Below are 12,325 nucleotides of genomic sequence, written 5' to 3'. Positions count from 1 at the left end.
CTGGCAGTCCAGTGGTTAAGACTCTGCCTTCCAATGCCAGGGACATGGGGTTCCATTCCTGGTAAGGGAACTGAGATCCTACATGCCCCAGCAGTATGGCCAATAAATAAAATTTAAAAAATATTTCAAAGGCAAATACATAAAGTTATGAGTTGTAAAAAATCAAGCAAAAGAATTAATCCTGTTTACTAGTCTCCTGCCTCCTTCCTACCCTGTCATTTGTTGAGAAATTTTGTTCTTAACCCTTCCAACCTTTGCTGAGCACCTACTATCTGTTGCTGCTAAGTCTCTTCAGTCGTGTAGGACTTTGTGCGACCCCATGGACTGCAGCCTACCAGGCTCCATCCATGCGATTTTCCAGGCAAGAGTACTGGAGTGGGGTGCCATTGCCTCCTCCATAAGGAACCCTTAGGCACCTTGCTAGACAATGGAGATAAGATGGATAAGACATAAGGTTGCACTTGAGTAGCTCCTTGGGCTAAAAATGACCACAGAGACTTACTACAGTAGAGAGCAGTTTATATAAATGTGTGGAAGCATTTTATTCATTCAGTCAACAAACGTTTTCTGAGCAGCTACATCTGCTAAAATGCTGAGGACAGAGGTAAGTTAGATCTAGTGGAGGACAAAATTTCCATACAAGGCGATGACAGAGATACTGTATACGGGCTGAATAAAGGGCTTCCCTGGTGGTTCATATGGTAAAGAATCTGCCTGCAATGTGGGAGACCCGAGTTTGATTCCTGGGTCGGGAAGATTCCCTGGAGAAGGCACTGGCAACCCACTCCCCTATTCTTGCCTGAAGAATCCCATGGACAGAGGAGCCTGGTGGGCTACAGCTCACGGGGTCGCAAAGAGTCAGACATGACTAAGTGACTCAATTCATAAAGGGCAGCCCTTCATTCTGCTGGACTGTGTGGAGATCACTGAGTGGCTTGAGGTGGGTTATATTCAGGGATGGATAGTCCGAAAAGTCACCCCAGAAGTAAAATTTGAATTAGTGGTTGCTTTTTAATATCTTCTATATGTCCTGAGTATTTGCAGGAGAAATGTAATAAATATTCAAGAAAAGAATGTCAAGTTTCTGCAGGTTTATTAGTATCATTTCCTCAGCCTTTATAGCAAACGCTTCTGCGCATAGGATTTAACAGCTGGGTGGATCATATGGCCTTTCTACACAATACCTTCTTTTTCCTGTCTTGCTTCCCCCCCCCCCCCCTTTTTCTTTTCAGACTCGTAAATAACCAGAGTTCACCTCTTCAAAGCCACCTGGGGTCTTTGCCCTCCCTTCTCTTCTCTCTGGTACAAGGTTAGAAGCCTTGTTAACAGGAAGCGAATTCCTCATCAAATACGGTCTTCTGTTGATTGTCTCCTTGCGAAAAGGTCAGCGCTGGGTCTCCCTGTAATTGAATATTCCCAAGAGCATCTCAGGCATTCCAGGGTTTCCATATGTAGTGTGTTCAGGTCCGATCAGTTTCCCCTTTGGTGGTTTCAGAGTCTTTGTATTTGGATCTGAACTCCTTTCAGCCCTTTTTTCCCACTAATATTTTAAATGCACAACTTGCAGACCACGTTGATGATACTTAAAAGCAGGTTGGAAAAAATCCAGGGTTTAATGACCACATCTTCATGGCTGGGGCCCATTAAATAAGTTCTTCAATGTGTGTACTGTGCACCATAATGATAGATACATGATATCAGATTGCTACCAACCAAGAAATTCCATTTTCAATGTGGATTACTTGTGGGGGAAAAATAAATTTGACCATGATCTTTGCTGGGCCTCCCCTTAGCAATGTGGTTAGGTCCAAGGTGTTTATAGACTATTGAATCCTGGCTCCATCGTTCTGGATCCCTTGGGCAAGTTGTTTCATTGTCCTAGGTATCAGTTTCCTCATCAGCGACACCAGGGGTACCAGAGTGAAGATGAATGTATGCTGACTGTTTAGCCTAATGCTTCCCATGGTCAAGCAGGGTTATGTTCAGGTTAAGTCATTGTTCACTACTTAATTGGGCTTGCCAGATCTTCTGGATCTGGTTCCTGCTTACCTCCTTATCAGGTCTTCCTTTCTCCTTGGGCTCCAGTTTCTCTTTGTGGCAGTTTCCTTTTGCTTGGGCTCTCCCAGTTGACTGGGGGCTACAGTCACATCTTAGCAGTGCTTTGCAAACACCTAGCATGTAGCAAGGATTCTATTCCCTGGTTTTCAGTTTGATCCTTGTCACAATTAAGTCTGGCCTTTGATATAGACATCTATATGTCTGCCTATGTGTCTTCCTCTGAGAAACCACTTTTTCTCCCTTCTGTAATAGCCCTGTAATATTCTCAGTAGACTGATTCTGTCCTTGGGGAGGGCTCAGGACCTAGCCCAGACCTGTCAGCCCCCAGGACTCAGGCTGGGGCTGTTGGGAAGATCATTCAGAGGTCAGTGTGGGCTTGGGGATACCACCCACTGTGGAGACACACAGAGGAGCCCACCCAGGAAGGAAGCTCAGATGCAAGCTAAGCTAAGAAGTCTCATAGCACTGTTTCAACTTCCAAATCCAGCCAAGACCTAGCTGATGTAGTTAAGAATAAGAACTCTGGAACCAGCTGCCAGCTGTGCCGGGCCAGCTGTCATAACTGGTTTTGTCATTACTAGCTGTTTCAGCCTTGAGCAAGTAATGGATCTTCTCCATTGCCTACAAGATTAGGTAAAGATTAAAAGTATTAATATATGCAAATTGCTTAGCACAATGCCTAGCCCACAGAAAGCTCTTGATATGCCTTTCTTTTTTTTTAGTTGAAATACAGATGATTTACAATGCTGTGTTAGTTTCTGCTGTATAGTATAGTGATTCAGTTATACATATATACACACACATACACATATATATATTATTTTTCATGTTCTTTTCCATTATGATTTATTACAGGATATTTGGGCTTCCCTGGCAGCTCAGACGTTAAAGAATCTGCCCACAGTGCAGGAGACCCAGGTTTGATCCCTGGCTCAGGAAAATCCCCTGGAGAAGGAAATGGCAACCCACTCCAGTATTCTTGCCTGGAGAATTCCATGGACAGAGGAGCCTGGCGGGCTATAGTCCATGGGATCACAAAGAATCAGGCATGACTGAGTGACTACACACACACAGGGTGTATTAACTATAGTTCAATAAGTCTTAGCTGTTCTTATTATCTATTGTTGACATTTCACAGATTTCTGAGCCAAAAATAAAAGAAGGATTTTTTTTTTCAAACTAATGCAAGTTTGAGTGGTTTTCTGATACCACTCACCATTTCTCACCATTTCTCACCATTGGTGAGGCCATACCAATACCACCCTCTCATGTACAATGTTCTCTCATTGTACCTGGTACCTGCCCCCTTGGTCTTTCACTGGACTGCAAATGCCTCCAGGAGTGAGTTCATACATGTAAAGTTCTTAGAAAAGCACCTGCCATGTGGAAAATGCTCAGTAAATGATAATATCTATCATTTGGAATGCAACCCTTTATTCCAAAGAGAAAGGCAGTTTTTTAAAAGTCTCCCTTTTATTATATAAATAATTCAGTGAAATATGTCTCTCTGCATGTCTGTTTCTCTGATAAAAGCAATAGAACCGGAATCACTCAGTTGAAAGAAAGATCTACATTTTAAAACTAGCTTCATTCACAAAGTGCAGACTGTACTACTTAACTCCTAGCAGCAGTGGACAGGAGCAACCATCTTCATCATTTACACCAACCACTGGCTTTATCATTTTGGTAAAATTTTCCCAATTGATAGTTGGAGGGAAAAATCTATCATTTCAATTTTTTATTAGCAATTCTTTTCACACACTAATTGGCCATTTGTACATCATTTTTCTTTGGGGATTTTCATCTCTTATTTTTTATCATTATATATTTTTCCAGTTTATTATTTACCTTTTGAGGGTGATCATGCTCATACCTCTGTTTTGTTTTGTCTTTCTTCACTCACCATAGCCTGTGATGAAGAGTTTGGATGAATTTGCCCAGTGGGTGTCTAAATGGATGATCCAGGCAGGTGGAAAGTGCCCAGGCAGTGCTCGTATATATTCACTCCACCGTGACTATAACTTGAACCCTCTTTTAGTGGACCTAGTTATTCCCTGCCCATTTGTCATTCAACTAACTACCAGGAGAAGTTATTTTAGTAAACCACAACTGAAAATAACTAAGCAAAAATAATGACAGCCGTAATAATAATCCTTACAAAATACATGTACAATTAAAAAAAAAAAAGCAGAAAGAAAAGAACCTTGGGACTTCCCTGGTGGTCCAGCGTTTAAGACTGTGCTCCCAACGCAGGGGGTATGGGTTCGATCCCTGGCCAGGGAACTAAGATCCCGCACGGCCAAAAAAAGAAAACAGAAACTTGTTGGAATTCCTCTGAAGTATCTCACAAGACTGAAAGATGAATAGGATTTCAACCAAGTCTGGGTGAGGGTGACACCCAGGATGGCTCTGGGAAAGCAAACAGGAATAAGTCTATAGCAGATGGCAGTGAGCCCCATTCCTCCGGCCCTTAGCATTTCTGTGCATGCCAGCCTGCTCAGCTCAGATGTCACTCTGCCTGGGGTCCCTCTGGTCCATCCTTTTTAGCAGTGAAAGAGAGGAAATTCTCGCAGAAGGGAAATCAACATGAACCAAACAGATGTCTACTGAACTAGCAAAGAAGCCTCCAGGCACCCTTTAAGGCCATGCAGCATGCTGTTTTCTTGGACAGGGCTTTGGGGAGAAGAGTGGAGAAACTTCCCTGTGGCTGCCAGCTCATCCGGCAGAAGAGAGACAGGTGCTGGTCTCAACCAAAAGATCAGGACACAGAAAAGGATCGTTCCTAAAACGAGAAAGAAGAGGAGGTTGGTAGGTGGGGACTGGCCTAACACTGAGAGGCTAGGTAGGCAGGAATCCTAGTCAGTGCATGTCCCCAAACACTCCTGACATTTCTGGCTGTGTGGCCAGTTTGGGAACTACATTTGGGTCCACCGGGTTCTGTGGGAGGACTGTCCCCTTGTATTAAACTGCTGTTGAAACCTGCTATCAGGCTTACAAACCCTGAGCAGGATGAAGGTGTGTCCTGGCTGCCTCTGCTCCCCAGGTGCCCAGAATCTTCCAGGCTGTTAATGCTGGTCGACCAGCGACATGATCTAAACTGTTCAGAGCCTAGAACTTGGCCTGTTACTAATGTCATCAAATAAAACAATTTTTTTCCTTTCATCCAACTCCTGTATTTTTAATAATATATTCTACTGTTGTAGCCACGAGAGTTCTGGGAAACAAACTCAATGCAGATAGCGGAGTGAAGTTTATTACACTGGTGAGCCCAAGGCAGAGTCTCCTCTTAGCCAAGGACCCCAACCGACTTTGGTGAAAACCTTATATACCTTAAGTGTTACTGCTCAAGCCCACATCCCCAAATTCCTTAAACCTAGCCTGGAAAGTGTTAAAGGGAGATACAATCAGGTTACAGCCATGATTCATAACCAGAAGGGTCAGCTGGGTATACATTGTAGCCTACACCAGTGGCTGCTGCAAAGATTACACAGGTGATTGACTACACAGGGAATTATTACATTCTTTTTGGCGTCGGGAAATCTTGGTGTGGAATCTGGTGTTTATCAGTCCCAGAGGCCAGTTTGGCCATAGGTATGTTATCCCCATGGATACCAGGCATATAGTCCAAAGCTCACTGAAAGTGCAAGATGGAGTTTCCTTCTTTTTCAAGATGGAGTCAGCTTGGCCTGTTCCTTTTCTCCCTCACTACCTCACACTGTCATATTTCCACTAAATATACAAATTTAGAAGACCTATTTCAGCCATTTCTTGAAAACTTTAATTGGTAGAGGGGATAAAGACAATACATTCTGAGATCCAGTCACCACAAAGTATCTTGAATTAGATAAAACCATGAAATTACGGAAACAAACCACTTGGGAATCCTTGGCCTGGACTTTTTTTTTTATTTTAAAGCTCTACCTGGAGTTTATAATAATGATCTAAATCACCAGTGCTAAGAAAAGACAGATGCAAGCAAAGATGGGGATCCTGACCAAAGAGGGAAAAAAATCTAAGTTATCAGAGGAACACCTGAGTTTGAATTGATTCTGCTACTACTGCGTGACCTAGGGCAAGTCTCTTAAGCTCCCTGCAACTCATCATCCGTGACATGGATATGGTAATATCACCCTCCCAGAGCTGTTGAAAGATTTAATTATATGTATACGCATGCATATACATATACACAAAAGGCTTGGCGTACGCCCAAGCCTGCTACCACAACAGTGCTTTGGAACCACTCCCTCTCTTTCCAGACCCAGTATTCTCAAACATCCTCAAATAGTAGAATACCAAGCACTTTGGGGGACCTCATGAAATATGGATAAATGAGGCAAAAAGTTTTGTTGTTCAGTAGCGAAGTCGTTTCCTACTCTTTGCAACCCCATAGACTACAGCACGCCAAGCTTCCCTGTCCTTCACTATCTCTTGGAGTCTACTCAAATTCATGTCTGTTGAGTCAGTAATGCCATCCAACCACCTCATCCTCTGTTATCCCCTTCTCCTTTTTGCCTTCAATAATTCCCAACGTCAGGGTCTTTTCTAATCGAATTGATTCTCATTAGAAAGCAAAAAATAAAAACAGCCATACCCTATAAAAATTTATGTCAATTCTCACAGCATCTAAACTAGAATGGAGGGTGATACGGGCCAAGAGGCTGAAGAAATTCTAGGCAGGGACAGCTTAACAATGAGAAAATTCTATTACATTAACCTTTCTCTAAAACTGAGAAGAGAGATTATCGTTCCATTTTTAACTATAAAGTCTCCCTCTGTTCAGGATAAAATTGGATGGAGCAGGGCAATCCTATAATGTTACCATTAGTATCCGATGTCAATGTGATGCCAGATCCCAAGAGCAGTGTTGTTCAAACTATCCAACAGAACTGAGTCTTTACCTACCTTTGATCTACAATGGAGAAATCTAATATATGGATGACCACAGGCTTCCAACAGGTCACCAGGAAGGCCAGCAGCAAAGGTCATGTTTCAGCGGCTCACAATACCTTCTCTGTGGACAAACAATGGCCTGACCTTCCCATCAATGTCTGACCTTTCAACTCTTGACAAATGTATGTATTTTCTCAGCAATTACAACTTAAGCTACTAAAGGGGCAGTTTAATCACTTTTATCAAAGGGAATAAATTAAAACTTCCCTGGATCCCAGAACAAAAAGAGCTCAACTAGCCTTTGCAGTCAAAGAAACCTCTCTTTTTTCACTGGTGCACACAGCTTTTCTCAGAAATCCTTACTGTTTGAAAGCAAGACGGAGAGTTAGAAGGAAGGTTCAGTCCCAAACTACAGAAGTTAAAAAATCTAAAATCTAAAAGGACAGTCGCAGAGTATCTATTAATAAGTAGATGTCTTTTTTTTAACTGAGGGAAATTGTTATTCTGATTTATCTTTAACATCATTCAAGACTGAAATCTGTGAAAACTTGGAGATGACCTTTTCCAGTTTTATAACCTAGTGGTAAACCCCAGAGATTATACTTGACAGTGTTGAATTTTACAGCTATTTTGAGAAGCTAGATACAGAGATGGGCTTTCCAGGTGGCACAGTGGTAAAGAATCCACCTTTCAATGCAGGAGATGCAAGTTCAATCCCTGAGACAGGAAGATCTTCTGGAGAAGGAAATGGCAACCCACTCCAGTATTATTGCCTGGAGAATCCCATGGACAGAAGAGCCTGGCAGGCTACAGTCCATGGGGTCGCAAAGAGTCGGACACGACAGCATGCATACATGAAGATACAGAGATGGAATTTAAGAAATATTCGGTTTCAGTGCATTTGGGGCAAAGTAAACTGTTTAGAGTTTATCATCTCCTGTTGTCTCCTATGTACGTACCAATGGGTGTCAGGTGAAAGGTAAGTGATGTTGCTAAAACTCTGCCTCGGTTCACAGGTACCAAATAGGAACTCAGAGACAGAGTTTTGGGTGAAGTAGAAAAGAATGGTTTTATTGCTTTGCTGATCCCTGGATTGGGAAGATCCCCTGGAGAAAGGAAAGGCTACCCACTCCCGTATTCTGGCCTGGAGAATTCAATCGGACACGATTGAGCGACTTTCACTTTCAGAAAAGAACAGTTTTATTGCTTTGCCAGGCAAAGGGGCCCACAGTGGGCTAATGTCCTCAAAACTGCATGTCCCCAACTGGAGGGGTTAGTGAAGAGTCTTACAGTGTTCAGGGAGCAGGGCGTGGCCAACTCATGGACATTCTGATTGGTTGGTGGTGAGGTCACCAGGAGTCGGTATTATCAACCTCTAGGTTCCAACTGGACTAGGGTCTAAGTGCTTATGGTCAGCATGAAGTTAACCATTTCCAAAGCAGCTCAAAAGACATGGCTCAGAATATTATCTATAGTCCTTGAGGAAGAACTAAAGGTCCTTGACTTTGTTTAATGGCTAAAGTATGATTATTCTGTCTGATTTGACATTTTCTCGCTCCTCTGATTAAAGTTTATTCTTTGCCTAAATTTTTCTACAGACAAAAGGCAGGTGGAGGACATGGGCGGTGGGGGGTTCTATTCAGGGAAGGCCTCAAGGGTCCTGCTCCGTTACAGTGAGGTAGCAGAAGTGAGAAAGACGACCCCATCAGCAAGTAGTTAATAAATAGCCATCACTTAATCCAGGGGGCTGGTAATAACCCAACCATTCTATCCTCATGCTAGGCAGAATGACTCCCTCCCTCCCTGAGTGCACCCTACAACCAGTTCAGCCCCCAGGACTTCTGAGATTGCCTCAGGGTCTTCTGTCTCCTTCTCCCTAAAGACAGCACACAGCCCAGTCCAGGGTGGACACTCTGGAATTATCTCATTTGTTCCTGTGACTTAGAATGATTTCAACAAGAGAGTTTAGAGCAGAACCACAGGACCAGTACTGGAGGATTCAGGCCCAAACACGTTTGTGAGGAAAAGCAAAAATCAGTATATACAAGACAACTTCCCAACAGCATCTCTTCAAGGAAAATCCCAATACATGCTTATGGTCAACGATTCCTTGTCTAAAGCTGAAAGGGGCAAGGTTCTCACAGGGACCAGCTTTTCTGGAGACAGAATCTTAGTTCTCTTTAGTAGAAATATACTAAAATCCAGCTTACTGGAGAGAGAACAAGGATGAACTACATAACCAGCCTCCTGCCCAGGTGCAATTTAGGAATCAATATAAAGTAACACTTCTGTTCCAGTGTAAATGAGAAATACAATATGTTCTTCTTGGCTCACTAAGGAGAGTAGAAACTTAGAAGGCCTATTCTAGCCATCTTGAATGCTTAATTAGAAGAAGGGATAAAGGCTGAATATATACTGTTTCAGTAACCATGTGTGTGTTAGCTGCTCAGTCCTGTCGGACTCTGCGACCTCATGGACTATAGCCTGACAGGCTCCTCTGTCCATGGGATTCTCCAGGCAAAAATACTGCAGTAGGTTGCTATTCCCTTCTCCGGGGGTTCTTCCTGACCCAGGGATTGAACCTGGGTCTCTTGCATTGTGGGCAGATTCTTTACCATCTGAGTCACCAGGAAAGCCCTTCCAGTAACCACAAAGTACTCGTAAATATATATGCCTTTTCTTTCATGTGAATGAGCATAATAATTGATCTCTAATTTCCTTCCACAGGGAAGGAGTTATAATCTTTAGAGTGCTATGGCATCATGGTTCTGTATTGAGGTAAAAATCAATAACATACAATTATTCATGCTGAGTCCAGGTTCATCACTGAGACCAAAAAACCCTATAACAAAAACACACAAAAACAAACAAAAAACAGCTAAGAAGATCAGTTTTCAGTGGTGGAATAAAGAACTAAGATACACTATCAATGTGCTTTCACTAATAAAACCACTGATTTCTTAAAACTTTCTTTATTCAACTGCAAAAGTGCTCTCTAAAAGAAAACAGTCTATATCAAAGACTGCTAATCTTCTTGTTACTCCTAGAAATTTTGGGGGGAAAGACAAGTAATTTCAGGCTGCTTTGATACTATCAATGTAAAGTGTTTTAATTGCAATTGGTCAGTTCAAGTTTTAACTTCAAAAAAAAATGACACGTTTTGAAGGATACTAGGATGGCAACCCACTCCAGTATTCTTGCCTGGAGAATCCCAGGGTCGGGGAGCCTGATGGGCTGCCGTCCATGGGGTCACACTGAGTCAGACACGACTGAAGCGACTTAGCAGCAGCAGCAGGAATTTTTTAAGGATATTCATAAAATCTGCAGATCTGTAACAATGTTATTAATCTTGACTTTTATTACCTTATTCTTGTAATCACCCCGTGAGGGTGGGTTTAAACAGAGAACTAGGAACAGGGTCCTCTTTCCTCAGAGGGGTTGTCTTACTTCATACCAAGGTAACAAGTCACTTATACCTGCCTGAAGCAAAATGAACCTGGGGAAACTCCAGTGCTTTTGCAATTTTTAAACTTTTCCACCTCAATGCCCCCTGTCATCAGCTGCTTGAATTTTTAGACTTCTGCATTACCTGAGTCTGGCTGCTACAACTGATCAGAGGCAAGGGTAGCCCTGGGTTCACTCCTGTGTGGCCTCCCTTCACTGTTTTGAGGCTCAGTTTCCTCATCAGACTGCAAGATGCCTGGTGTGTCTGACATTGAGGAGGACCCCAGCCTGCAACACATCTTAATCTTTTGTTGGGCAGAATACAGCCCATCTTCTCTCAAATCCTGTTTGTAAACAGCCTCACAGAAAATGGCCAGCTGACAAAACCAGGAATACTAGAAAGAAATGAATCAAAAAAAAATTTTTAATGACATGTCAAAATGCATCCCTGGCAGGTTTGGGGAAAGTCAGGTACCAGACCCATCAGACCAAGGGGACAGAAGAACATAGAATTCAATCTTACTCTCAACTTAGACAAACAAAGCTGTAAAGCCCAAAACAAACATCATTAGACTGGTTCCAAAGTTCCCGGAGTTCCAATATCGTGTGTGTTTGAGTTCAAGTCAAGCCGGCAACTGACCAAAGGGTGGTCTCTGAGCTAAGACCACGGGAAGGACCTGTGGGTTGTGCTTTGCAGTTAGAGCCATGGGCGACAGCAGACACAGGAGCCGTTCTTGCCAACTGCAGTTTCCAATGAAGAGACGCGTGGCTGTGACTCTGACTGTCAGAATCACTGTCTGCTGGCCTGGCTTCACCAGGGAGCTGAGGGGCTACTACTACCTTCTCCAGCCCTGGTTCTCTGCCAGCATTCTGACACAGCCAACCCTGTGTGCTGTGCTGCCAGCAAGCTGTAACGCCAGAGACTCTTGGGTGACGGCTGACACGGAAGGCAGAAGTGAGGACCCACCCCAGTTCAAGTATGAGTTTTCTGTCACATTTACCAAACTCTGCCTTCAAGGCAAGGCAGCAAAACTGACAAGAATAAAAATCCACACAAATCCTGAAATACCGTGGTGCTCGTGCGCACAGGAAATAGTGCTGCACACCCCGCCCCACCGAGGACAGCGTCGCTTGCTTCTGCTCCTTCAGCCCTGAGACAGGAAGACATCCTGGGCTGGACGCAGGGCTCTGCTTTGCCCCTGTGTCCTGGGTCTTCTCAGGTGGCACTAGAGGTAAAGAACCTGCCTGCCAATGCAGAAGATGTAAGAAATGCGGGTTCAGTCCCTGGGTTGGGAACATCCCCTGGAAAAGGGTAAGGCAACCCACTCCAGTATTCTTGCCTGAAGGATCCCATGGACAGAGGAGCCTGGTGGGCTACGGTCCAAAGGTCTGCAAACAGTCAGACACAACTGAAGCGACTTAGCACACCTGCATGTGTTCTGGGTCAAGCTTCACTTTCCCACTTTTCCCCCTTTACTTCCAAAATGTCTAAAGCCGCTCATGGCTCAGAAGTTGTTCTTGCTAACAGTAGTTGGCAACCACCGAACGGATGCCTCAGGCCTCCAGGTACAGTGCTGTCAGCTTTTCACAAATCAGTTCCTTCAATCGCAACCAGAGAACACCCTTTACTGTCTGACTGTCTGGATGAAAAGAGTGAGGCTCAAAGAGGTTAACAATGAAGGGACCAAGCCAGGGCCTGACTCCAGGCCTGATTCCCAAGAGTCTTCCTTCCTCTGGACACAGTGCCCCTGCATCCAGCCAAGACACAGCAGCTAGTCCCCAATCAGACCAGAACGTGGGGAAGGTCCAGGGCAGGTAAGCGGGCCTGAGACTTAGAGGCCCACAGCCTATCTCCATCCACCCCGCTGCACTTCCTCCTGTTAATCCCCCCTGGCCTAATCCTTCCAACACTTGTTCCATGTCCCACTCTTGC

This window comes from Ovis canadensis, chromosome 6, assembly GCF_042477335.2.
Source record: "Ovis canadensis isolate MfBH-ARS-UI-01 breed Bighorn chromosome 6, ARS-UI_OviCan_v2, whole genome shotgun sequence".
Classification (NCBI taxonomy): Eukaryota; Metazoa; Chordata; class Mammalia; order Artiodactyla; family Bovidae; genus Ovis; species Ovis canadensis.
The sequence above is the reverse complement of the archived record's forward strand: the minus strand, read 5'-3'. Positions refer to the sequence as shown.